Below are 27,847 nucleotides of genomic sequence, written 5' to 3'. Positions count from 1 at the left end.
CAGGATGGAACAGTGGGCAAGCCACCCACTGTAGAGACTTGAGAGACTGTGGCTTTGCACTCCCCAGGATGGAACAGTGGGCAAACCACCCACTGTAGAGACTTGAGAGACTGTGGCTTTGCACTCCCCAGGATGGAACAGTGGGCAAGCCACCCACTGTATAGACTTGAGAGACTGTGGCTTTGCACTCCCCAGGATGGAACAGTGGGCAAGCCACCCACTGTATAGACTTGAGAGAATGTGGCTTTGCACTCCCCAGGATGGAACAGGGGCCAACCCACCCACTGTAGAGACTTGAAAGACTGTGGCTTTGCACTCCCCAGGATGGAACAGTGGGCATGTGGCCCCCTCGTGGATTTGGCGTAGTGCACTCAACCGGCTGATGTGCCCCCCTTTTCCCTCCCCCTGAAGTGCCTGCTTAGTTGCTCTCTGATGCCCCTGCAGTGTTCTCTCCGTCATCACCTTGTCCTGGGATTCCTCACTGGGGTCAGTAGCCATGACAGGTTGGGGTAAACAGAGTCACCTGCAAATGGCGAGGGACAACTGTTAGACACACACTAACCTGGAGGGAGATCCCCAGTCACAGGAAGAATGAAGCACTCTGGGCACAGGAGCCCCCTCCAGAACCAGTGGAGACTGTTACCCACTTGAGAGACTGCGGCTTTGCACTCCCCAGGATGGAACAGTGGGCAAACCACCCACTGTAGAGACTTGAGAGATTGTGGCTTTGCAATCCCCAGGATGGAACAGTGGGCAAGCCACCCACTGTAGAGACGTGAGAGACTGTGGCTTTGCACTCCCCAGGATGGAACAGTGGGCAAACCACCCACTGTAGAGACTTGAGAGACTGTGGCTTTGCACTCCCCAGGATGGAACAGTGGGCAAGCCACCCACTGTATAGACTTGAGAGACTGTGGCTTTGCACTCCCCAGGATGGAACAGTGGGCAAGCCACCCACTGTATAGACTTGAGAGAATGTGGCTTTGCACTCCCCAGGATGGAACAGGGGCCAACCCACCCACTGTAGAGACTTGAAAGACTGTGGCTTTGCACTCCCCAGGATGGAACAGTGGGCATGTGGCCCCCTCGTGGATTTGGCGTAGTGCACTCAACCGGCTGATGTGCCCCCCTTTTCCCTCCCCCTGAAGTGCCTGCTTAGTTGCTCTCTGATGCCCCTGCAGTGTTCTCTCCGTCATGGTCGGGGATCTTGTGTGGGCCTCGCCCATGCCGTGTGGGCCCAGTGTTCCACGGACTTAATTAGAGCACTACCTGGACTACTATGCTTGGTATATATTTTGTAAATGGTGTATATATATATTTCTGCATACTTGATTTTAATATATTTCAATGGTTACACTCATTTTCTATTGTCTTCTGAGAGGTTTGGGGGGTGTAACTGTGATGTATTAATATGCATTAGTGTGTGTGCTGTAGTGGGTGGGGGTGTTGCGTGTTGCATGTGTGTGTCCCTGTTTTTTGCCCACCCTCCCCTCTGTCGTAGGTGCAGTACTCACCGTGGTCTTTGCCGCCGGCGTTCGTGCTCCTGGTAGAGGAGCAGGAAGACTATGGCAGGTAGAATTTGGAGTTCCGGGTCCATGGTGTCCTCGTTCCTCGTGGGGTGTGTAGAGGTGAGCGTTTTCCCTTCGGAATTCCTTTTTCTGCCTTGTTTTTATCCGCGGTGAATCCACCCCGGAAAAGGTGGCAGATTGGCCTGTCATAATAGTGTGGGCGGTACATTGTCTCCCGCCTGTCTGTTGGCGGTGACCGCCGCGCTGTTTGTTTGTACCGCTGTTGCGGTCGGAGTGTTAAAGTGGCTGTCTTTGTTGACGGTTTCCTCCACGGTCGTAATTGCCCATTTTTTACCGCCGGCCTCTTGGCGGTCTTACCGCCGCTTTAACACCCAGAACCGGAGTAGACTGGCTTATGCAGAGATGGGCACCATCTCTGCCCATCAAAGCATTTCCAGAGGCTGGGGGAGGCAACTCATCCCCAGCCTTCACACCTATTTCCAAAGGGAGAGGGTGTAACACTCTCTCTCAGAGGAAATCCTTTGTTCTGCCTTCCTGGGCCAGGGCTGCTTGGACCCCACATGTTACATGGCCATGTTCGGAGTTACCAGTGTGACGCTACATATAGGTAGTGACCTATATGTAGTGCAAGCATGTAATGGTGTCCCCACACTCACAAAGTTCGGGGAATTTGCTCTGAACAATGTGGGGGCACCTTGGCTAGTGCCAGGGTGCCCACAAACTAAGTAACTTGGCACCTAACCTTCACCAAGTGAGGGTTAGACATATGGGTGACTTATAAGTTACTTATGTGCAGTGAAAATGGCTGTGAAATAACGTGGATGTTATTTCACTCAGGCTGCAGTGGCAGTCCTGTGCAAGAATTGTCTGAGCTCCATATGGGTGGCAAAAGAAATGCTGCAGCCCATAGGGATCTCCTGGAACCCCAATATCCTGGGTACCTAGGTACCATATACAAGGGAATTATAAGGGTGTTATAGCGTCACAATGGTAATTCCAAACATGGCAGTGTAACATGTCTAAGATCATGGAATTGTCACCCCAATACCATTCTGGTATTGGGGGGACAATTCCATGACCCCTCGGGTCTCCAGCACAGAACCCGGGTACTGCCAAACTGCCTTTCTGGGGTCTCCTCTGCATCTGCTGCTGCTGCCAACCCCTCAGACAGGTTTCTGCCCTCCTGGGGTCCAGGCAGCCCTGGCCCAGGAAGGCAGAACAAAGGATTTCCTTTGAGAGAGGATGTTACACACCCCCTCCCTTTGGAAATAGGTGTGAAGGGCTGGGGAGGAGTAGCCTCCCCCAGCCTCTGGAAATGCTTTGATGGGCACAGATGGTGCCCATCTCTGCATAAGCCAGTCTACACTGGTTCAGGGATCCCCCAGCCCTGTTCTGGCGCGAAACTGGACAAAGGGAAGGGGAGTGACCACTCCCCTGACCTGCACCTCCCCTGGGAGGTGCCCAGAGCTCCTCCAGTGTGCTGCAGACCTCTGCCATCTTGGAAACAGAGGTGCTGCTGGCACACTGGACTGCTCTGAGTGGCCAGGGCCAGCAGGTGATGTCAGAGACTCCTTCTGATAGGCTCTTACCTGTGTTGCTAGCCTATCCTCCTTCCTAAGTAGCCAAACCTCCTTTTCTGGCTATTTAGGGTCTCTGCTTTGGGGAATTCTTTAGATAACGAATGCAAGAGCTCATCAGAGTTCCTCTGCATCTCTCTCTTCACCTTCTGCCAAGGAATCGACTGCTGACCACGCTGGAAGCCTGCAAAACTGCAACAAAGTAGCAAAGACAACTACTGCGACCTTGTAACGCTGATCCTGCCGCCTTCTCGACTGTTTTCCTGGTGGTGCATGCTGTGGGGGTAGTCTGCCTTCACCCTGCACCAGAAGCGCTGAAGAAATCTCCTGTGGGTCGACGGAATCTTCTCCCTGCTAACGCAGGCACCAAAAGACTGCATCACTGGTCCTCTGGGTCTCCTCTCATCTTGAGGAGTGTGGTCCCTGGAACACCACAACTCTGTCCAAGTGACTCCCACAGTCCAGTGACTCCTCAGTCCAAGTGTGGTGGAGGTAAGTCCTTGCCTCCCCACCCTAGACTGCAAAGCTGTGTACCGCGTGATTTTCAGTTGCTCCGGCTCCTGTGCACTCTTCCAGGATTTCCTTCGTGCACAGCAAAGCCCGGGTCCCCAGCACTCTGTCCTGCAGTGCACAACCTTCTCAGTTGTCCTCGGCGTCGTGGGACTCCCTTTTGTGACTTTGTGTGGACTGCGGTTCACTTTACTTCTAAGTGCCTGTTGGGGTACTTCTGCGGGAGCTGCCTGCTTCTGTGAGGGCACACTGAGTTGCTGAGCGCCCCCTCTGTCTCCTCCTCCAAGTGGTGACATCCTGGACCCTCCTGGGCCCTTGCAGCACCCAAAAACCTCTACCGCAACCCTTGCAGCTAGCAAGGCTTGTTTGTGGTCTTTCTGCATGAGAACACCTCTGCAAGCTTCACCGCGATGTGGGACATCCGTCTTCCAAAGGAGAAGTCCCTAGTCCTCTTCTTTCTTGCAGAACTCCAAGCTTCTTCTAACCGGTGGCAGCTTCCATGCACCTTCAGCTGGCATTTCCTGGGCTCCTGCCCCCTCTCGACACTGTTGCGACTATTGGACTTGGTCCCTTTGTCTTACAGGTACTCAGGTCCGGAAATCCGTTGTCAGTGCACTGCTGGTGTGTGTTCTTCCTGCAGAATCCCCCTATCACGACTTCTGTGCTCTCTTGCTATTACTTACCTAATTTTGGTTTGTGTACATATGACTTTTGTATATATATTACCTTCTTACTGAGGGTACTCACTGAGATACTTTTGGCATATTGTCATAAAAATAAAGTATCTTTATTTTTAGTAACTCTGTGTATTGTGTTTTCTTATGATATTGTGCATATGATATAAGTGGTATAGTAGGAGCTTTACATGTCTCCTAGTTCTGCCTCAGCTGATTTGCCATAGCTACCTTCTATCAGCCTAAGCTGCTAGAAACACCTCTTCTACACTAATAAGGGATAACTGGACCTGGCACAAGGTGTAAGTACCTCTGGTACCCACTACAAGCCAGGCCAGCCTCCTACAACTAGCCTATAGTGAGAAATTTAAAGACAGAGAGCATAAGCATTGAGGTTCTGATTAGAAAAGCCTCAGTGACACAGTTAGTCACTACACAGGTATACACATTCAGGCCACAAACTATGAGCACTGGGGTCCTGGCTTAGCAGGATCCCAGTGAGACAGGCAAAAACAAACTGACATAGATGTAAAAATGGGGGTAACATGCCAGGCAAGATGGTACTTTCCTACAGCTACACCCTCTTTGTGCCTCCTCCCTGAGAGGAGGGGGGCACATCCCTAATCCTATTGGGGGAATCCTCCAATCTCAAGATGGAGGATTTCTAAAGGCACCTTAGGGGCTGTCCTGACTGGTGGGTGACTCCTCCTTGTTTTTCTCATTATCTCCTCCAGCCTTTGCCGCCAAAAGTAGGGGCAGTGGCCAGAGAGGTGGGCATCTCCACTAGCTGGGATGCCCTGGGGTGCTGTAACAAAAGGCATGAGCCTTCAAGGCTCACCGCCAGGTTTTACAGTTCCTGCAGGGGGGGGGGCGAGAAGCACCTCCACCTAGTACAGGCTTTGTTCCTGGCCACAGAGTGACAAAGCCACTTTCCCCACGTGGCTAGAAACTCGTCTGGTTGTGGCAGGCTGGCAGAAACTGGTCAGCCTAGCACTAGGAGTTGGATTGGTATTCAGGGGGCATCTATAAGATGCCCTCTGTGTGCATTTTACAATAAATCCCACACTGGCATCAGTGTGCATTTATTGTGCTGAGAAGTTTGATACCAAACTTCCCAGATTTCTGTGTAGCCGTTATGGAACTGTGGAGTTTGTGTTTGACAAACTGCCAGACCATATACACTTTATGGCTACCCTGCACTTACAATGTCTAAGGTTTTGCTTAGACACTGTAGGGGCATAGTGCTCATGCACCTATGCCCTCACCTGTGGTATAGTGCACCCTGCCTTAGGGCTGTGAGGCCTGCTAGAGGGATGACTTACCTATGCCACAGGCAGTGTGAGGTGGGCATGGCACTCTGAGGAGAGTGCCATGTCGTCTTAGTCATTTCCCCCCCACCAGCACACACAAGCTGTGAGGCAGTGTGCATGTGCTGAGTGAGGGGTCACCAGGGTGGCATAAGACATGCTGCAGCCCTGAGAGACCTTCCCTGGCATCAGGGCCCTTTGTACCAGGGGTACCATTTACAAGTTACTTATCTGTGTGACAGGGCTGTGCCTTTTGTGGGAACAAAGGTACAGTTTAGAGAAAGAACACTGGTGTTGGGGCCTGGTTAGCATGGTCCCCTCACACTTTCACTCATAACTGGCATCAACAAAAGTAAAAAAGTCAGGGGGTAACCATGCCAAGGAGGCATTTCCTTACACAACCCCCATATTTCACTGTATGTATGTTGCTTTGCAGGTCCTCAGGTCCAGGAATCTGTTTTCAGTGCATTCCTGGACCAGAGGACCTGCAAAGCAAGGGGACCAAGTCCAATAGTCACGACAGTGTCCAGGGGGGGCAGGAGCCCAGAAAACCCCGGATGAAGGTGCAAGGAAGCTGCCTCCGGATGGAAGAAGCTTGGAGTTCTGCAAGAAAGAAGAGGACTAGGCACCTCTCCTTTGGAGGGAAGAGGTCCCATGTTGCGATGAAGCTTGCATAGGTGTTCTCACGCAGAAATACCACAAACAAGCCTTGCTAGCTGCAAGGGTCGCAGTAGAGGTTTTTGGGTGCTGCTGAGGACCAGGAAGGACCAGGATGTCGCCACTTGGAGGAGGAGACCGAGGGGTTGCTCAGCAACTCAGAGAGCCCTCACAGAAGCAGGCAGCACCCGCAGAAGTACCTGAACAGGCACTGGGAAGATTTGTGATCCGGAGTCCACGCAGAGTTACAAAAGAGGGTCCCACGACGTCGGAGGCCAACTCAGTGGGTTGAGTACTGCAGGACGGAGTGCTGGGGACCCAGGCTAGGGTGTGCATGAAGGAAATCCTGGAAGAGTGTACAGAAGCCAGAGCAGCTGCAAATCACGCAGTACACAGGTTTGCAGTCTAGCGTGGGGAGGCAAGGACTTACCTCCACCAAACTTGGACTGAAGGGCCACTGGACTGTGGGAGTCACTTGGGTAGAGTTCCTGTGTTCCAGGGACCAAGCTCGTCAGGATGAGAGGGGACCCAGAGGACCAGTGATGCAGTCTTTTGGTGCCTGCGTTAGTAGGGGGAAGATTCCATCGACCCACAGGAGATTTCTTCAGCGCTTCTGGTGCAGGATGAAGGCAGGCTACCCCCAGAGCATGCACCACCTGGGAACAGTCGAGAAAGCCGGCAAGATGAGGTGGTACAATGTTGCTGGTAGTCGTCTTGCTACTTTGTTGCGGTTTGGCAGGCGTCCCGGATCATTTAGCGGTCAATCCTTGGTAGAAGTCGAAGAGGGAGATGCAGAGGAAATCTGGTGAGCTCTTGCATTCGTTATCTGAAGCATTCCCCAAAGCAGAGACCCTAAGTAGCCAGAAAAGGAGTGAGTGGACCTCTTAAACGGTGTCCAAAGAGGAGTTCAAAGAGGCTGAAGCCCACTCCTTTCTGGGGAACCTCCCTGTAAGCAAAAAGGAGGCAAGATAACAGGACATCCCATCTCCTCCTGAGTTTTTCAGGGGGTCCTATTATCATACCTTTGAGAGTTTTATTAAACCTCTCTACCAGTCTGTTAGTCTGTGGATGGTAAGGGTTGGTGAACTTGTAGGTAACACCACACTCCTTCCCCATTGCTTTCAAGTATGCAGACATGAAGTTGCTACCTCTGTCTGATACTACCTCTTTAGGAAAACCCACCCTGGAAAAGATTCCTAGGAGGGCCTTTGCCACGGCAGGAGCTGTAGTGGTCCTTAGAGGAATTGCTTCAGGAAATCTTGTGGCATGGTCCACAACCACTAAGATAAACCTATTGCCTGAAGCAGTAGGAGGGTCAAGGGGGCCAACTATGTCAACCCCTACCCTTTCAAAGGGCACCCCAACCACTGGAAGTTGAATTAGAGGGGCCTTTGGAGTGCCACCAGTCTTGCCACTGGCTTGGCAGGTCACACAAGACTTGCAAAAATCTTTGGTGTGCTCTGACATCCTAGGCCAGTGAAACAAGGGGACACGTTTTTCCCAAGTTTTTATCTGGCCCAAATGCCCAGCCAAAGGAATGTCATGTGCTAGAGTTAGAAGAAACTCTCTGTACTGCAGGGGAATGACCAATCTCCTGGCTGCTCCAGGTTTTGGGCCCCTTGCCTCTGTGTACAAGAGGTTATCTTCCCAGTGTACTCTATGGCTGTGGGCTTGTCATCCCCATTGTGCTGTTTGACAGCTTGCTGTCTGAAACCCTCTAATGTGGGACAGGTTTGCTGTGCCACACTCAGCTCCTCCCTGGCAGGCCTCCCTCCACCAGAGCTGCCAGCTCCTCTGGTGAAGGTTCTGCACAAGGAGGAAATTCCTCTTCCTCAGAAAGGGAATCATCTGTAGAGGGAGGGATAGTGGGTAGGGATTTACCCTTGCTTTAGGGAGCACTTGGTCCATTGTTCCAGGATCCAATTTACCCTGTCCTTTTTGCTTTTTGGCCTGAACCCTGGTTAAAGCAAAAATATGCCCAGGAATGCCCAGCATTGCTGCATGAGCCTCCAACTCCACTTCTGCCCAAGCTGATGTCTCTAAATCATTCCCTAGTAGACAGTCTACAGGTAAATCTGAAGCAACCACAACTTTCTTTGGACCAGTAACCCCCCCCCCCCCAGTTGAGATTCACAACAGCCATGGGGTGGCTAAGAGTGTTGTTATGAGCGTCTGTCACTTGGTACTGCTGACCAAGTAGGTGTTGTTCAGGGTGGACCAGTTTTTCTATCACCATAGTCACACTGGCTCCTGTGTCCCTGTAGGCGTGAACCTCAACACCATTTATTAGGGGAAGTTGTTTGTACTTATCCACATTAAGGGGACAAGCAACCAAGGTGGCCAAATCAATGGCACCGTCAGAGACTAAAACAGCCTCTGTGGTCTCCCTAACAAGACTAACCCCAACTACATTGCCAATAGTGAGCCCAGCCACACCCTTGGAATGGCTATTAGTAGGTTTCCCACCACCACTGCTACTACTAGGGGCACTAGAAGTTGCAGCAGGGGTTGTGGCGTTGAGAGGTTTTTTTTTTTTCTTTGGACAACTGGAATCAGTTGCCCAATGTGCTTTGACTTTACACAAATAACACCAAGGCTTTTTAGGTTGATTATTGGAAGAGGATTTGTACCCACTGTAGGAGGCTGGCCTAGCTTGTAGTGGGTACCAGAGGTACTTACACCTTGTGCCAGGTCCAGTTATCTCTTATTAGTGTAGAAGAGGTGTTTCTAGCAGCTAAGGCTGATAGAAGGTAGCTATGGCAAAGCAGCTTAGGCTGAACTAGGAGACATGAAATGCTCCTACTATACCACTGGTGTCATATGCACAATATCATAAGAAAACACAATTCACAGATATACTAAAAATAAAGGTACTTTATTTTTATGACAATATGGCAAAAGTATCTCAGTGAGTACCCTCAGTATGATGATAAGTTGTATACACAAGATATATGTAACACCGCGCTCTGACGCAGCGTTTCTTTCTGTTCTCGCGGGTGGAACGCGCTAACGATATTAGGAGCGCCGTTCCCCACGTTTTTTGACTATGCTTTCTGGGAAGCATATATTTCGCTCCTGGTCGCGCTACACTTACTTGTAGCCTTTTTTCTTTTTTGTTGTAGGTGGTGGGTTTTTTGTTGGTCCTTTTGCCTGTCTCTATCCATGTTGTGTCCATCTTTTCTTCTTCGTGTATTTGTCCCAGCATGCTCTGTTTTTCTTTTATACTACTTCCTTTTTCCTATACTGGTCTATGGGCTTTTCCCAATCCAAGATGGTGTTACTTCCCTTTCCTGTGATGTCACTTCCCTTTTCTCAGTATATAATCAGTCAGTCTTGTTCCTCCTTGCGTTGCAAACACTTCCTTCTGGTTGTGCTGTTCGCTCCTGTTCTTTGTTCCGGCTTTTTGCTTTGGGAGATTTTTGCCTGTTCTTTGTTCCTGCTTTTGCCTTGGGAGATTTGTGCCTGTTCTTTGTTCCTGCTTTTGCCTTGGGATATTTTTGCCTGTTCCTTTTTTCCTGCCTTTTACCCTGGATATTGCCTATTTTTGTTTCCTGTTGTCAAGTCCTGTTTTTTCTTGTTTTCCTTCAGGAGTTCCTGTTAGAGGTTTTTTCCCCAGTGTTGGGGTTATTTCCCTCTGGGACTCCTTTTGGAGGGTACGGTCTGCTTTGGCGTAGCCTGTCAATCGGCACCGTGGCTACTAGAAGGGGTCGCCTTATCTGGGAGTATCTAGGACCTGTAGAAGACTTGGTGTATTCGCCAATCCGAAATCCAGAGGTGAGAAGTCCAGCGCAGTACGTGACAGATTGCAACACCAAAAGATTCTGCGTTGCGAGAGCGCCATGGAAGATCCACAGGGAGAGGCGTCAGAAAATGCTCAAGCTATGTTACAGACTGTCCAACAACAAGCCCAAGAGTTACAACAGTTAGGGGCAGAGAACACTGCGCTACAACAGGTCTTGTCTTCCCGATCAATGGACATACCACCCGTATCTGCTACTATTCCTCGATATTCCGGAGATCCTTTAAAGATGAAGGAATTTTTGGACGCTCTGACGGTTTTCTTTGTCTTTCGTACACTCCAGTTTTCTTCAGATAAGGCTAAGGTGGGCTATCTGATCAGCACCTTGTCTGGTCCAGCGCTTGCTTGGGCGACTCCTCTGGTTTCAGCAGATGACCCAGTCCTGGCTAACTATTCCGCTTTCCTGACTGTTTTCAAACAAATGTTTGAGAGACCTGGGGTAGAAGCAGCAGCCGAAGAAGCCTTGTGTGACATTCAGCAGGGTAATCAGGATGTACTGCAGTATATAACCCGTTTCAAACAGCTGGCAGCTGAAACCTCCTGGGTAGAACGCACCTTCGTAACCCTTTTCCGCCGAGAACTGCGTGAAGAAATTAAAGATGAGCTTGTACACTCTTCTCCAGCTTGTTCTTTGAAAGAATTAATGGATCAATCTATGAACATCGAGTATAGACTTCGAGAGCGCAAGAATGAAAGACGTAGAACTAGAGCTCCATACCAGTCCGGTACCTTCCGTGCTAGCAGTCGGTGAACGTAAGATAGTCCATCTGAAGCCTCTCCACCTCCCCATGAAGAGCCCATGCAGATAGATCTGGTTCATGAAAGTCAGAAAGGGAGGAACGACGACGAAGGGGACTTTGCCTATACTGTGGTAAGACGGGCCACCTGATCCGTAGTTGTCCGGTACGTCCCTCAAGGCCTCCGGGAAATGCCAGCTCCCGTCCCCTGTAAGGAGGAAGGAGACGGGAGGAGCTGAAGTACCATCAATATGTTCCTCCAAAGAAAGCATGTCCACCCTGTTTATCCTCTCGGTCAAGTTAAAAAGTTCACAAGATCAAGAAGAACATCTTCTGGCTCTCCTTGATTGTGTAGCCAGTGGACTCTATCTGGATGAGACCTGGGCTCCGAGTAAAGGAATTCCCCGCATTCCTAAAGAAACTCCTGAGCAGGTTCACACAATGGATGGCTCTCCGTTAACCTCAGGACCTGTGGTGGCCTCAACTCCTACTCTTTGTTTGACATTTGGGGGGCATCAAGAACACGTTGCCTTTGATCTCATAGCCTCACCAAATCACATCATGATTTTGGGAATTCCCTGGTTAGCCCGACACAACCCCTGTATCAATTGGGAAACACAAACTATACCCCTAACGTCTTCATTTTGTCAACAGAATTGTTATTCCACTACTTCTTATTGGACTCCAAAAAGGTCCTGTCAGTCAACTAAGGATAACACTAACTCTATCAATATTATCCAGGGGGTTCCAGATTGTTATCAGGAATATATCAGGATTTTTCAGAAACCTAGTAATCCTATTTTGCCACCTCATCGCAGTTATGACTGTGCTATTCCTTTAATTCCTGATGAAGTCGTCCCCTTCGGTCGAATGTATTCTCTGACAGACCAAGAAAAGAAGGTGCTAAGGGAATATTTAGACAACAACTTACACAACGGTTTGATTGCTCCTACCATGTCCCCCGCTAGGGCTCCTCTCTTCTTCGTCCCAAAGAAGACTAAGGATCTGCGTCCTTGTATAGACTTTCGTAAACTCAACAGAATAACGATTAAGGATCGATATCCACTGCCTTTAATCAGAGATATATTGGATGCCATTCAAGGAGCCAAGATTTACAAAATTAGACTCCCGGGGTGCCTATCATCTCCTTCGGATCAAGGAAGGAGATGAATGGAAGACTGCTTTCCGTACCCGTTCTGGGCACTATGAGTATCGTGTTATGCCCTTTGGACTGACCAACGTCCCTTCTGTTTTTCAATGATTTATGGATTCAGTGTTCTCTGATGTACTCAATCAATATGTAGTCATTTATTTGGATGATGTCTTGATATATTCCCGTGATCCTGAGCACCATGTAGATCATGTCCTGCAAGTCCTGGAAAGACTCAAGAAAAAACAATTGTTTTGTAAACCTGAGAAGTGTGAGTTCCATAAATCTGAAGTAAGGTACCTCTGGTTTTGTATTAATCAACACGGAATATCCATGGATCCTGACAAGGTCAGTGCCATATTAGATTGGCCTTCTCCAACGTCCATTAAAGAAACGCAATGTTTTCTTGGTTTATCAAACTTTTATCGTCATTTTATTCAGAACTTTGCCCACCTACAAAGTTTCATAACACAAACAAGTAAGAAAGAGAACCTGAAGAAGGGTTTCATTTGGACCAAGAAGGCTGAACGCGCGTTTCAAGAATTAAAGACAGCCTTTACCCAAGCACCCGTGTTGCGTCATCCTGACAATACCAAGAAATATATCGTCGTGACTGATGCCTCAGACACAGCTATTGGAGCAGTTCTGCTGCAGAAGCAAGACAATGATGGATTGGAACATCCTATCTTTTATCTGTCGCATATTCTATCAGAGGCTGAACAAAATTATTCTGTACTGGAATGAGAACTACTTGCTCTCAAAGTAGCTAGTAAGGAATGGAGGCATTTCCTGATGGGTTCCAGAGAGCCTTTTGAAGCTAGGACTGATCACCATAATCTTCAGTGTCTTCGGAGCTTTCAGTGTCGCAACAGTCGTCAGGCTCAATGGGCTTTCTTCTTTAGCCAGTACGATTTCGTGATCACGTACATACCTGGATCCCAGAATTTAGTGGCAGATGCCTCATCCCGCAGATATCCTGACATAGCCCAGAACTCCTCTCCACATCTTATTTAGTCTAGCAGGATCATCGGAGCTACTCAATCTTTTCAAGAACGCATTCAATCCGAGTACCAGTTTCTGTCTGCTTCAGAATGGGATAGAGTGACTCCTTTTTTGCAGAAGAAGGACAACTACTTCTATCATCAACATGCTATTTTCCTACCTACCAAGAAAGTGCAGAGAGAAGCCCTGCAAATGTGCCATGATTCTCCTATAGCTGGTCATCGAGGTATCAGGAAGACCCAGGAGCTGCTTCAGCGATCTTTGTGGTGGCCTTCGCTAAAGACAGACACTGAAACCTATGTGTCAGCATGCCCAGTCTGTGCCCAGACTAAGACACCCTGAACTAAGGTGGCAGGTTTATTAAGACCTTTACAGGTTCCTTCCACTCCTTGGTGCACTCTATCCACGGATTTCATATGCTCTCTACCTACCTCCTCTGGTAACCAAGTAATCATGGTAACCGTAGATTCATTCACCAAGATGGCCCATTTTTCAGCCTTGAAGAAACTACCAACAGCCCCAGAAATGAGTCGCATTCTTCTACGGGATATTTTTCGCCTCCATGGTCTTCCTCTAGAGGTCATTTCGGACAGAGGGCCTCAATATGTATCACGTTTCTGCAGAGCCTATTGTGCCTTCTTTAACATTGAGATTTCTTTATCCTCAGGTTTCCATCCACAAACGAATGGGCAAACTGAAGGAGAGAATCAAGAACTTCAGTAGTATCTGAGATGTTACTGTAATGCCACACAAAGCAATTGGCCGGATATCTTGCTCTTGCTGAGTTCTCCTATAACAACACAATACATAGTGCGACCAAGACCACACCCTTTTATTGTACTTATGGATTTCATCCGAGGACTTTCACTACTGTTTCTCGAACATCCTCTTCTGTGCCTGCAGTCACTTCTTTTTCACGACAAATCCGTCGAATCCAGGGCCTTCTTCACACAACTCTCCTAGCTTCGAAACAAGCTATGAAGCGAAAGGCGGATCATTATCGGCAAGCCGCACCTTTGTATCAAGTGGGCCACAAGGTATGGCTTTCTTCCAGATTTCTGCCATCCTGGTTTTCCACCAATAAGTTCAAACCACGTTTTTATGGACCCTTTCGTCTCTGACGTCACCTGCTGGCACTGGCCACTCAGAGCAGTCCAGTGTGCCAGCAGCGCCTCTGTATCCAAGATGGCAGAGGTCTGGAGCACACTGGAGGAGCTCTGGGCACCTCCCCTGGGAGGTGCAAGTCAGGGGAGTGGTCACTCCCCTTTCCTTTGTCCAGTTTCGGGCCAGAGCAGGGCTGGGGGATCCCTGAACTGGTGTAGACTGGCTTATGCAGAGATGGGCACCATCTATGCCCATCAAAGCATTTCCAGAGGCTGGGGGAGGCTACTCCTCCCCAGCCCTGACACCTTTTTCCAAAGGGAGAGGGTGTAACACCCTCCCTCTGAGGAAGTCCTTTGTTCTGCCTTCCTGGGCCAAGCCTGGCTGGACCCCAGGAGGTCAGAAACCTGTCTGAGGGGTTGGCAGCAGCAGCAGCTGCAGTGAAACCCCTGGAAAGGTAGTTTGGCAGTACCCGGGTCTGTGCTAGAGACTCGGGAGATCATGGAATTGTCTCCCCAATGCCAGAATGGCATTGGGGTGACAATTCCATGATCTTAGACATGTTACATGGCCATGTTCGGAGTTACCATTGTGACGCTATACATAGGTAGTGACCTATGTATAGTGCACGCGTGTAATGGTGTCCCCGCACTCACAAAGTCTGGGGAATTTGCCCTGAACAATGTGGGGGCACCTTGGCTAGTGCCAGGGTGCCCACACACTAAGTAACTTTGCACCCAACCTTCACCAGGTGAAGGTTAGACATATAGGTGACTTATAAGTTACTTAAGTGCAGTGGTAAATGGCTATGAAATAACGTGGATGTTATTTCACTCAGGCTGCACTGGCAGGCCTGTGTAAGAATTGTTAGATCTCCCTATGGGTGGCAAAATAAATGCTTCAGCCCATAGGGATCTCCTGGAACCCCAATACCATGGGAACCTCAGTACCATATACTAGGGAATTATATGGGTGTACCAGTATGCCAATGTGAATTGGTGAAATTGGTCACTAGCCTGTTAGTGACAATTTGGAAAGCAGAGAGAGCATAACCACTGAGGTTTTGGTTAGCAGAGCCTCAGTGAGACAGTTAGTCATCACACAGGGAACACATATGGGGCACATACTTATGACCACTGTGGCCCTGCCTGGCAGGGTCCCAGTGACACATAGACTAAAACAACATATATACAGGGAAATATGGGGGTCACATGCCAGGCAAGATGGTACTTTCCTACAGTAGCTATGGCAAAGCAGCTTAGGCTGAACTAGGAGACATGCAAAGCTCCTACCATACCACTTATATCATATGCACAATATCATAACAAAACACAATACACAGAGTTACTAAAAATAAAGGTACTTTATTTTATGACAATATGCCACAAGTATCTCAGTGAGTACCCTCAGTAAGAAGGTAAGTAATATATACAAGTTATATGTACACAAACCACAAATAGGTAAGTAAGAGTCAGAAAAGTAATGCAAACAGTGTAGAATTACCATAGGTTGCAATAGGCAGACATAGGTCTAGGGGCAACACAAACCATATACTCGCTGGGAGTGTAAGAAAACAGTCAGGGTGTCCAAGATACCCCACCCCAAGACCCTGAAAAGTAGGAGTAAAGTACACCTATGTGACGCTCTCGGGGTATAGTGAATGCTCAGGAGTCAGTTATCGTGGACTTATTTGGATTTTATTCTCAAATAGGCCTGGTACAATCTCTCTCTTTCTCTGTTCTCTGTTCCTGTGTTTTGGTTCTGTCCCAGTTCTCTTCCTTCTGGTCTCTGCGGGTTGTTGGAGGGTTCATCCTTGGTTTTTATCGTCTCACAGGTTCCCTGGGAAAACGCATGTGGAGAGACAGAAAAACACCATGGTGAGTACTGTGTTGTGCGTTTTCTGTCGTCTAGCCCTTTCCTGTCTTTCCCTTTTCCGTCTTGTCTTTTCCCGTTTCCTGCTCTCAGTTTTTCCGCCTCCTCTTCTTCTGATCTGATTCCTGTCGTTCTTTACTGCCTAGAAGCCTCTTCTTCCTATTCTTCTCCTTTGTCTCTGTTCCCGTACCCCAGTTCTCCTGACTTTCTCCTGTATCAGCTCTTCATCAAGATACGTGCTCACTGCCTGGGACTCTTGTGTATTATCGCAACTATTCCGGTTTTTGATAAGGTGCCACAGCGTAACGGTGAGCGGTGCAATTCAAACTATGTTAGGTGCAAAAGCAAGTGCCTGATCCCCTCTTCCCCCCTCCCACCCCCTTCTCCCTTCTATTCCCTTCCTTCCCCTTCCTTTCCCTCCCGCTTCTTTCACTCCACCGGCCCCACGCACCTGGTATATCCACGCTTCTCCAGAAGCGTGGCAGGAATGAGCGTTTCGTCTCCCTGAGGTTTGTTGCTGTAGGGTCCGAGGTCGTTGATGGGGTTCCTCTGGGTTCTGCACATCCCCGAATCCGGCCACCAGTTTCTCTCCCTCTCTACGTTAGTCTGCTCATCTTCTTCTCGTCCTCGAGTGTCTTTGGCGTCTCCTAGGTCTCCTTCTCCGCTTTCCCCTAACGCGCCCTCAATTACTGGCGCTGCCGTATTTGTCCTCAGATTGACCCGCAAAGGAACGATCTTTAGCCAATCACGGGGAACTAGGTCAGGAGAGTCGGGTGAGAAGGGGCAGAGTCAGCACAAGTCCTGTTTCTGTGCGGGCGAGACGCATTCAACCCGTCACAACCTACTACCCCAAAAGAGCTCAATAGTCGTGATAGGGGGATTCTGCAAGAACCACAAACATCAGCGGTGCACTGAAAACGGACTCCTGGACCTGAGGACCTGCAAAGCAAGGGGACCAAGTCCAATAGTCGCGACAGTGTCCGGTGGGGCAGGAGCCCAGAAAACCCCGGATGAAGGTGCAAGGAAGCTGCCTCTGGATGGAAGAAGCTTGGAGTTCTGCAAGAAAGAAGAGGACTAGGAACCTCTCATTTGGAGGGAAGATGTCCCACGTTGCGCTGAAGCTTGCAGAGGTGTTCCCACGCAGAAATACCATAAACAATCCTTGCTAGCTGCAAGGGTCGCAGTAGAGGTTTTTGGGTGCTGCTGAGGACCAGGAAGGACCAGGATGTCGCCACTTGGAGGATGAGACAGAGGGGGCGCTCAGCAACGCAGAGAGCCCTCACAGACACAGGCAGAACCTGCAAAAGTACCTGAACAGGCACTGGGAAGATTTGTGAACCGGAGTCCATGCAGAGTTACAAAAGAGGGTCCCATGACGTTGGAGGCCAACTCAGCGGGTTGAGCACTGCAGGATGGAGTGCTGGGCACCCAGGCTAGGCTGTGCACAAAGGAAATCCTGGAAGAGTGCACAGGAGCCGAAGCAGCTGCAAATAACGCAGTACACAGGTTTGCAGTCTAGCATGGGGAGGCAAGGACTTACCTCCACCAAACTTGGACTGAAGCGCCACTGGACTGTGGGAGTCACCTGGACAGAGTTACTGAGTTCCAGGGACCATGCTCGTCAGGATGGGAGGGGACCCAGAGGACCAGTGATGCAGTCTTTTGGTGCCTGCGTTAGCAGGGGGAAGATTCTGTCGACCCACAGGAGATTTCTTCGGAGCTTCTGGTGCAGGGTGAAAGCAGGCTACCCCCAGAGCATGCACCACCTGGAAACAGTTGAGAAAGCCGTCAGGATGAGGCGCTACAATGTTGCTGGTAGTCGTCTTGCTACTTTGTTGCGGTACTGCAGGTGTCCTGGAGCAGTCAGCGGTCGATCCTTGGTAGAAGTCGAAGAGGGAGATGCAGAGGAACTCTGGTGAGCTCTTGCATTCGTTATCTGAAGAATTCCTCAAAGCAGAGACCCTAAATAGACAGAAAAGGAGGTTTGGCTACCAAGAAAGGAGGATTGGCTACCAAGAGAGGTAAGAGCCTATCAGAAGGAGCCTCTGACGTCACCTGCTGGCACTGGCCACTCAGAGCAGTCCAGTGTGCCACAAACACCTCTGTTTCTAAGATGGCAGAGGTCTGGGACACACTGGAGGAGCTCTGGGCGCCTCCCCTGGGAGGTGCAGGTCAGGGGAGTGGTCACTCCCCTTTCCTTTGTCCAGTTTTGCACCAGAGCAGGGCTGGAGGATCCCTGAACCGGTGTAGACTGGCTTATGCAGAGATGCGCACCATCTGTGCCCATCAAATATTTCCAGAGGCTGGGGGAGGCTACTCCTCCCCAGCCCTCACACCTATTTCCAAAGGGAGAGGGTATTATACCCTTTCTCAGAGGAAGTCCTTTGTTCTGCCTTCCTGTGCCAGGGCTGCCTGGACCCCAGGAAGGCAGAAACCTGTCTGAGGGGTTGGCAGCAGCAGCAGCTGCAGTGGAGACCCCGGAAAGGCAGTTTGGCAGTACCCGGGTTCTGTGCTAGAGACCCGGGGGATCATGGAATTGTCCCCCCAATGCCAGAATGGCAGTGGGGTGACAATTCCATGATCTTAGACATGTTACATGGCCATGTTCGGAGTTATCATTGTGACGCTCTACATAGGTAGTGACCTATGTACAGTGCACGTGTGTAATGATGTCCCCGCACTCACAAAGTCCGGGGAATTTGCCCTGAACGATGTGGGGGCACCTTGGCTAGTGCCAGGGTGCCCACACACTAAGTAACTTTGCACCCAACCTTCACTAGGTGAAGGTTAGACATATAGGTGACTTATAAGTTACTTAAGTGCAGTGGTAAATGGCTGTGAAATAACATGGACGTTATTTCACTCAGGCTGCAGTGGCAGGCCTGTGTAAGAATTGTCAGAGCTCCCTATGGGTGGTAAAAGAAATGCTGCAGCCCATAGGGATCTAGCCTGTTAGTGACAAATTTGGAAAGCAGAGAGAGCATAACCACTGAGGTTCTGGTTAGCAGAGCCTCGGTGAGACAGTTAGGCATCATACAGGGAACACATACAGGGCACATACTTATGAGCACTGGGGCGCTGCCTGGCAGGGTCCCAGTGACACATAGACTAAAACAACATATATACAGAGAAATATGGGGGTAACATGCCAGGCAAGATGGTACTTTCCTACACTTTCCTACACGACTCTCCAAAAGAAAAGGAAAGAAGGGTGAGGAACCAGCGTCAGCACAGAAAATGAAAGAGAACTCTCTTCTCAGGAAGACGTTCTATCCCCTGAGGGAACTGATCCTATAGAGTTAGAACCTTATCAGGTTGAGCTCTTCGGCCCAGGGGGACCCTCAAGGGAACAGCTGTGCAAGGGGCAAGAAACTTGTCCCTCTCTTGAAGGCCTAAGGCAGCAAGCTGCTGACCAAGAAAAAGGAAATGTCAGTGGAACACACAGGGTCTATTGGGAAGATGGACTCCTTTACAATGAGGCAAGAGACCAAACCTGGTGCCACTAGGAGAGTGGTAGCGTCTCAGGAGTTCCTTTTGACCTTAGCCCATGACATTCCCCTCACTGGGCATTTGGGAGCAAACCAAGACATGGGAGAGGTTAGTCAACCATTTCTATTGGCCCAATATGTCCCAGAAAGTGAAGGAGATGTGTGCCTCCTGTGCCACCTGTCAAGCCAGTGGTAAGACAGGTGGCCACCCAAAGGCCCCCCTCATTCCACTTCCAGTGGTGGGGGTCCCCTTCGAAAGAGTGGGAGTTGATATAGTGGGTCCACTTGAAACTCCCACAGCCTCAGGGAATCAGTATATCCGAGTAGTAGTGGATCATGCTACTAGGTACCCTGAAGCAATTCCCCTTAGGTCCACTACTGCCACTGCAGTAGCCAAAGCACTCATTGGTATTTTTACCAGAGTGGGATTTCCTAAGGAGGTGGTTTCTGACAGAGGTACCAGCTTCATGTCAGCTTACCTGAAACATATGTGGAATGAGTGTGGGGTGACTTACAAATTCACCACACCATACCATCCACAAACCAATGGTCGTGTTAAGAGATTTAACAAGACATTGAAGGGCATGATCATGGGGCTCCCTAAAAAAATCAAAAGGAGATGGGATGTCCTCTTGCCATGCCTGCTTTTCGCATACAGAGAGGTGCCTCAGAAGGGAGTAGGGTTTTCCTCCTTTGAACTTCTGTTTGGCCATCCTGTTAGGGGACCACTAGCTCTTGTTAAAGAAGGCTGGGAGAGACCTCTCCATGAGTCTAAGCAAGATATATTGGACTATGTACTAGGCCTACATTCGAGGATGGCCGAGTACATGGAAAAGGAAAGTAAAAACCTCGAGGCCAGCCAACAACTCCAGAAGATGTGGTATGACCAAAAGGCTGCTATGGTTGAGTTTCAGCCAGGGCAGAACGTCTGGGTTCTGGAGCATATGGCTCCCAGGGCACTTCAGGACAAATGGAGTGGCCCTTACCCAGTGTTAGAGAAAAAGAGTGAGGTCACCTACCTGGTGGACCTAGGCACTAGCAGGACCCCCAAGAGGGTGATCCATGTTAACCGCCTAAAACTCTTCCATGACAGGGCAGATGTAAACATGTTGATGGTTTCAGATGAGAACCAGGAAGCAGAGAGTGAACCTCTCCCTGATCTCCTCTCCACTGACCCTAAAGATGGCACAGTAGATGGAGTGATCTACTCAGACACCCTCTCTGGCCAGCAGCAAGCTGACTGCAGGCAAGTCTTCCAGCAGTTAGCTGAGCTCTTTTCCCTAACCTCTGGTCAGACACACCCATGTACCCATGATGTGGACACAGGAGACAGCCTGCCTGTCAAAAACAAAATAGTCAGACAGTCTGACCAAGGTAAGGAAAGTCTCAAAGTGGAAGCCCACAAGATGCTGGAGTTGGGAGTGATTGAGCACTCTGATAGTCCCTGGGCTAGCCCAGTGGTCTTGGTCCCCAAACCTCACACAAAAGATGGCAAGAGAGAGATAAGGTTCTGTGTGGACTACAGAGGGCTTAATTCTGTCACCAAGACAGATGCTCACCCCATTCCAAGGGCAGATGAGCTGATTGATAAATTGGGTGCTGCCAAATACTTGAGTACCTTTGACTTGACAGCAGGGTACTGGCAAATAGGAATGGCACCAGGAGCAGAAGAGAAAACAGCATTCTCTACACCTGATGGGCACTGCCAGTTTACTGTAATGCCCTTTAGCTTAAAGAAGGCCCCTGCCACCTTCCAAAGGTTGGTGAATCAAGTCCTTTCTGGCTTGGAGTCCTTTAGTGTAGCTTATCTTGATGATATTGCTGTCTTTAGCTCCAACTGTGGCAGGATCACCTGGTCCACCTGAATAAGGTTTTGCAGGCCCTGTAAGCAGCAGACCTCTGTGCAAGGCATCTAAATGTCAGATAGGGCAGGGTACTGTGGTTTACTTGGGACACCTTGTAGGTGGAGGCCATGTTCAGCCACTCCAACCCACGATCCAGACTATTCTGGACTGGGTAGCTCCGAAAACCAGACTCAACTCAGGGCATTCCTTGGCTTGATTGGTTACTATAGGGGGATTATAGATCTATAGTGACTCCCCTCACAGAACATACCTCCAAGAAAATGCCCAAGAAAGTTAACTGGACCTTGGACTGTCAAAAGGCCTTTGACAACCTGAAGCTAGCAATGTGCACAACACCAGTTTTGAAAGCTCCAGATTACTCTAAGCAGTTCATAGTGCAGACAGGTGCCTCTGAACATGGGATAGGAGCAGTCCTGTCCCAAACAAATGATGATGGCCTTGACCAGCCTGTTGCTTTTATTAGCAGGAGGTTACTCCCCAGGGAGCAGCGTTGGAGTTCCATTGAGAGGGAGGCCTTTGCTGTGGTCTGGTCCCTGAAGAAGTTGAGACCATACCTTTTTGGTACTCACTTCATAGTTCAAACTGACCACAGACCTCTCAGATTGCTTATGCAAATAAAAGGAGAAAACCCTAAACTGTTGAGGTGGTCCATATCCCTACAGGGAATGGACTTTATAGTGGAACACAGACCTGGGACTGCCCATGCCAATGCAGATGGCATTTCCACTTTCTTCCACTTAGAAAATGAAGCCTCTATTGGGAAAGATTAGTCTCATCCTCTTTCGTATGGGGGGGAGTTGTGTAAGGAAATGCCTCCTTGGCATGGTTACCCCCTAACTTTTTGCCTTTGCTAATGCTAAGTTATGATTTGAAAGTGTACTGGGACCCTGCTAACCAGGCCCCAGCACCAGTGTTATTTCCCTAAACAGTACCTTTGTCTCCACAATTAGCACAACCCTGGTACTCTGGTACCCCTGGTATCAAAGGGCCCTGATGCCAGGGAGGGTCTCCAAGGGCTGCAGCATGTCTTATGCCACCCTAGGAACCCCTCACTCAGCACATGCACACTGCTTCACAGCTTGTGTGTGTTGGTGGGCACAAAATGACTAAGTCGACATAGCACTCCCCTCAGAGTGCCATGCCAACCTCACACTGCCTGTGGCATAGGTAAGTCACTCCTCTAGCAGGCCTTGCAGCCCTAAGGAGGGGTGCACTATACCACAGATGAAGGCATATGTGCATGAGCACTATGCCCATACAGTGTCTAAGCAAAACCTTAGACATTGTAAGTGCAGGGTAGCCATAAGAGTATATGGTCTGGTGTAGGAGGCTGGCCTGGCTTGTAGTGGGTACCAGAGGTACTTACACCTTATGCCAGGTCCAGTTATCCCTTATTAGTGTAGAAGAGATGTTTCTAGCAGCTTAGGCTGATAGAAGGTAGCTATGGCAAAGCAGCTTAGGCTGAACTAGGAGACATGCAAAGCTCCTACTATACCACATATCATATGCATAATATCATAAGAAAACACAATACACAGAGTTACTAAAAATAAAGGTACTTTATTTTTATGACAATATGCCAAAATAATCTCAGTGAGTACCCTCAGTAAGAAGGTAAGTAATATACACAAGTTATATGTACACAAACCAAAATTAGGTAAGTAAGAGCAAGAAAAGTAATGCAAACAGTGTAGAATTACAATAGGTTGCAATAGGCAAGCATAGGTATAGGGGTAAAACAAACAATATACTCCAAAAGTGGAATGCGAACCACGAATGGACCCCAGACCTATGTGAGCTTGTAGAGGGTCACTAGGACTGTAAGAAAACAGTGAGGGGTAGAAAAATACCCCACCCCAAGACCCTGAAAAGTAGGAGTATAGTGCACCAACTACCCCCAGAGAGCACAATAGTTGTGATAGGGGAATTCTGCAGGAAGAACAAACACCAGCAGTGCACTGACAACGGATTTCTGGACCTGAGTACCTGTAAGACAAGGGGACCAAGGCCAATAGTCGTGACAGTGTCCGGGGGGGGCAGGAGCCCAGGAAACTTCGGATGAAGGTACAAGGAAGCTGCCTCCGGTTGGAAGAAGCTTGGAGTTCTGCAAGAAAGAAGAGGACTAGGAACTTCTCCTTTGGAAGACGGATGTCCCACGTCGCGATGAAGCTTGCAGAGGTGTTCCCACACAGAAATACGGCAAACAAGCCTTGCTAACTGCAAGGGTTGCTATAAAGGTTTTTGGGTGCTGCTGGGGACCAGGAAGGACCAGGAAGTCACCACTTGGAGGACGAGACAGAGGGGCCGCTCAGCAACTCAGAGAGCCCTCACAGAAGCAGGCATCACCCGCAGAAGTACCCCAACAGGCACTTAGAAGAAGAGTGAACCGGAGTCCACGCGAAGTTACAAAAGGGGGTCCCACAAAGTCAGAGGACAACTCAGAAGGTTGTGCACTGCAGGATGGAGTGATGGGGATCCAGGCTAGGCTGTGCACAAAGGAAATCCTGGAAGGGTGCACAGGATCCGGAGCAGCTGCAAATAACGCGGTACACAGCCTTACAGTCTAGCGTGGGGAGGCAAGGACTTACCTCCACCAAACTTGGACTGAAGAGTCACTGGACTGTGGGAGTCACTTTGTAGGAGGCTGGACTGGCTTGTAGTAAGTACCAAGGGGTACTTACACCTTGCACCAGGCCCAGGTATCCCTTATTAGTGTATAGGGTATCTAGCAGGTTAGGCTGATAGATAATGGTAGCTTAGCAGAGCAGCTTAGGCTGAACTAGGAGACGAGTGAAGCTCCTACAGTACCACTAGTGTCACTTGCACAATATCATAAGAAAACACAATACACAGATATACTAAAAATAAAGGTACTTTATTTGTATGACAATATGCCTGTTGCGTGGGCTCTCATTATCCTAAATGAGACTACTGGATTTCTAGGCAGCAGGATCGATAACGGTGTGGGGGACTGAGTCTGACCCACGTGTAAAGAACTCTGTCACCCTAAATCCGGTTTTTGCTCCGGCTAACTAGCAGTGCCTCATTTCTCCCACGGGGAAGAGATGATTGGGCAGCCTAGCGCATGACATCTTTGGAACTTCTCAGGGAAGTCGTGGTCACTCAGATCCAAACCAACTCTCTCATTTACAATATGGTCTCATATACAAATGACAAAGACAGTATAAGTTTTATATAATGTTTTAATAAAACGACTGTATTTTAGATAATAAGGCGTGAGCCGCAATAACCAGAACAATACAACATAGTAGGATTGAAATAGTCACCAGGAGAGTAAAACATAAGAACAAAGCTATCATATTGCTTAACAGTTTCTACTCTCCCTCTGCTTGTTCTATTTAGAGCACAGCATGTTAAGCTTCTAGCTTGCCTTTCCGAATCACCGGGGACACATAAGCCCTCATACCTGAGCAAAGGCCTGTGATCTGGTTCAGCATCTGCAACGAGGCAGTCGGCGTCTAGTTGTGTTTCCCTGGTCGGAATCTCCCTCTGCCATGTATTGGGACAAGGAAGTGATTTTATAACTAACATGTCATCGTGATCACAAAATGTCCCGACGCAGGAATGCCAAGTCTAAACTCCTACCACGTCTATCGGCAATGTACCAGACTGTATCCTTGACTGAAGCACAGAGTGAATATGTTATGAAGAACTCCAGTGCTGAAGTAGGCAAAACAGTGTGATATGAATAAAAAACAACACCGTAGAACTGGCTATTTTGTAAAATAACAGTACGAAGCGTAATAAAAAGCATTTAGAGCAAAGTGCATAGAGGCTCTAAGCTGTCAGCAAATGAATAAAACACATTCAGGGCAAAGTGCACAAAGGCCTAAAGCCTGAAGCTAATGCGCAAAATATACGTAAAACTAACCACACTACACCCTCCCCTTGTCGGTAGCAAGTGGTTCCAATAACATAAAAACATGCCCTAAACATAAACAATATATATTTCGACAAGGTAAGAAGACAACAAAGTCCTAAATTTAGGAAACATGTGACGATAAAGCCAAATTCAATATAGTGTCAATTTCGCTGAAGAAAAAAATCCAATTGTCAGACAGAAGCAATAGAATGTAGGAGCTCCTCCACTTCGATATATGTTAATACCGGAAGATCCACGCCACAAAGTACCATGGAGCAGGTGTGTTCCAAAGCCCCAAAACCATTCAGGGCGGCACCCCGTGCAGGGCCAATGAAAGAGGCAATACCATCTTCCTCCAGGAAGGGAATCTCATAAACCGCCTCACGAAGCAAACGCAACCGTAGTGCACAAGTCTGGGAATGAGCCCTAATCGGGAACATCAACAGATCAGGATCGACCACTGGAGGGCGCTGCAGTGAGAGACAGAAAGTCAGTGCATGTTCAAACGAGCACCAAAGGCACCAAAACACGGGTTGCACACAATCCAAAACCGGTCTGAATGACAGAGACCAGTCACACTCCAAATGGTCCAGGAGTGTAGCTCCAAAATGCTGCATCATGCGTTCACGACACAGCTGCGCTGACGGGAGCAGCAATATAGGATCTCGTCGTGGCGGGACAGCCATTGCGAAAAAATAGCAACAATAGCAAGACTCCAGCCAACAAAGCCAAAGTAATCGGGAAACCCCCAAAAATGCTTCCGAAAATAGAGTGTATAGCCGAAGGTATCAAACTGAATATGGAAGAGAAGGTGTGAGCGAAACCAACACCAACGGCTTTGAAAAAATGAGCAATACCAGCAGTGCTGGATGCATTAAATATACGTCCCACAAGTTCACCAAAGTGACTTGGAAAGTTAGTATTCAAAAGGGACTGTATCTCCGCCGATGACCTTGCCACCTGAAGTGCGTAGGTCTCGCTAGCAGATGTAAGGGCCACATGCTTTTGAAACAATAAAGCTTTCAGCCGACTCAAGTTGTCAAAATCAACCTTGGAAGTAGCAATATGAGGCCAGATGTCCGCTACCTCCCTAATTTGAGTGGGGGGAAACAACACATTCCCGCAGCACGTAACGGCCTTGTTGACAACGACAACGTAAACTATTCCGGCACGCATGCCACAGCAGCGTTCGCTGTTAAGAACAATGTAACTGCCGTTAGAAAGCACCTGGAAAGTGTTTTTAATAACCGGGACTGGAACACCCTTTAAATAACAAGCTAAGTTAGCAATCGAAGCGTTACACGCTCCGTGCAAGGACAGCTGTTTACAAACCATGGAATGGCTGACAGAAGCTTCGCATTCGCTACCGCTAAGAAAAACCTCCCTCAAACCATTAACACATCTGTATTGAAAGGGAAGCTCCCACACCTCGTGTATGTAACTGTCTCCCAATAGTTCATATCTACCCACCGGAATGTGCTTCAAACAAGAAGTAAATTGCAGAGTGGAGATAGGCAAATTAATAACCCCATGAATCAACCACTCAGGTGACGGAATCTCAGCCACCGTAAAAGGCAGTTTCTCCAACTTCTCAATATTCAACATAACATACGTCGCTTCCTTTTTTGCCATTAACTGTTGTTGACGAGTTAAATTAAAGGAGATAAAGATCTCCTTGGCACGAATGTGCTGCCATGGAACGCGACCCGCCTTCAAGGTCTGAAGAGTCCAACCCAGCTGCATGATGGACCGTGTCTGACTCTGCCCATGATATAAAGAAGACATGTCTGATTTAATAATGTCAATAGCAGAGGAAACTGTGACAGATCGAACAGTATACAAATGACGACGAGATATGCGTTTTAGTTTGTGGTGGAATTTATTCTAAGTTTAAGGTGGAATAAAGACAAAAACTAGAAGTATGTAATCAAGTGGGCGGGGTTTTCCTTAGGGGTTTCGGTGTTGCGGTACAGTTCCTGTAGTCTTGATTTAGTTTCAATGTTTCTTTTCCTGGGAGACGTCTGGCGGTTCCCCTCAGGTGGATTCTCGGTACCGGAAAACAAAAGGAAAACAACACCCGGGTAAGTATGGGGTTTTACCAAAAGGATTATTTCACACTTTCACTGTAGTCTTGTCTGGGTATGGGTAGGAACGATAAGGAGGGGTGTCTGTGAGGAGGTAAGGGGGGGGGGGGGAATAAGTGCTCTCACTCTCTAATGATAGATTTTGTGGGGTGCCCATATGTGCTCGTTATCGTGCCCCTTTCGGTCCCCTCCCTTTGCACTTCGATATTCCCTTCCCCCTTGTAGGAGGCTGGACTGGCTTGTAGTGAGTACCAAGGGGTACTTGCACCTTGCACCAGGCCCAGTTATCCCTTATTAGTGTATAGGGTGTCTAGCAGCTTAGGCTGATAGATAATGGTAGCTTAGCAGAGCAGCTCAGGCTGAACTAGGAGACGTGTGAAGCTACTACAGTACCACTTAGTGTCATATGCACAATATCATAAGAAAACACAATACACAGTTATACTAAAAATAAAGGTACTTTATTTTTATGACAATATGCCAAAGTATCTTAGAGTGTACCCTCAGTGTGAGGATAGGAAATATACACAAGATATATATACACAATAGCAAAAATATGCAGTGTAGTCTTAGAAAACAGTGCAAACAATGTATAGTTACAATAGGATGCAA

Source organism: Pleurodeles waltl, chromosome 7 (genome assembly GCF_031143425.1).
Source record: "Pleurodeles waltl isolate 20211129_DDA chromosome 7, aPleWal1.hap1.20221129, whole genome shotgun sequence".
NCBI lineage: Eukaryota > Metazoa > Chordata > Amphibia > Caudata > Salamandridae > Pleurodeles > Pleurodeles waltl.
This window is presented reverse-complemented; position numbering follows the sequence as displayed.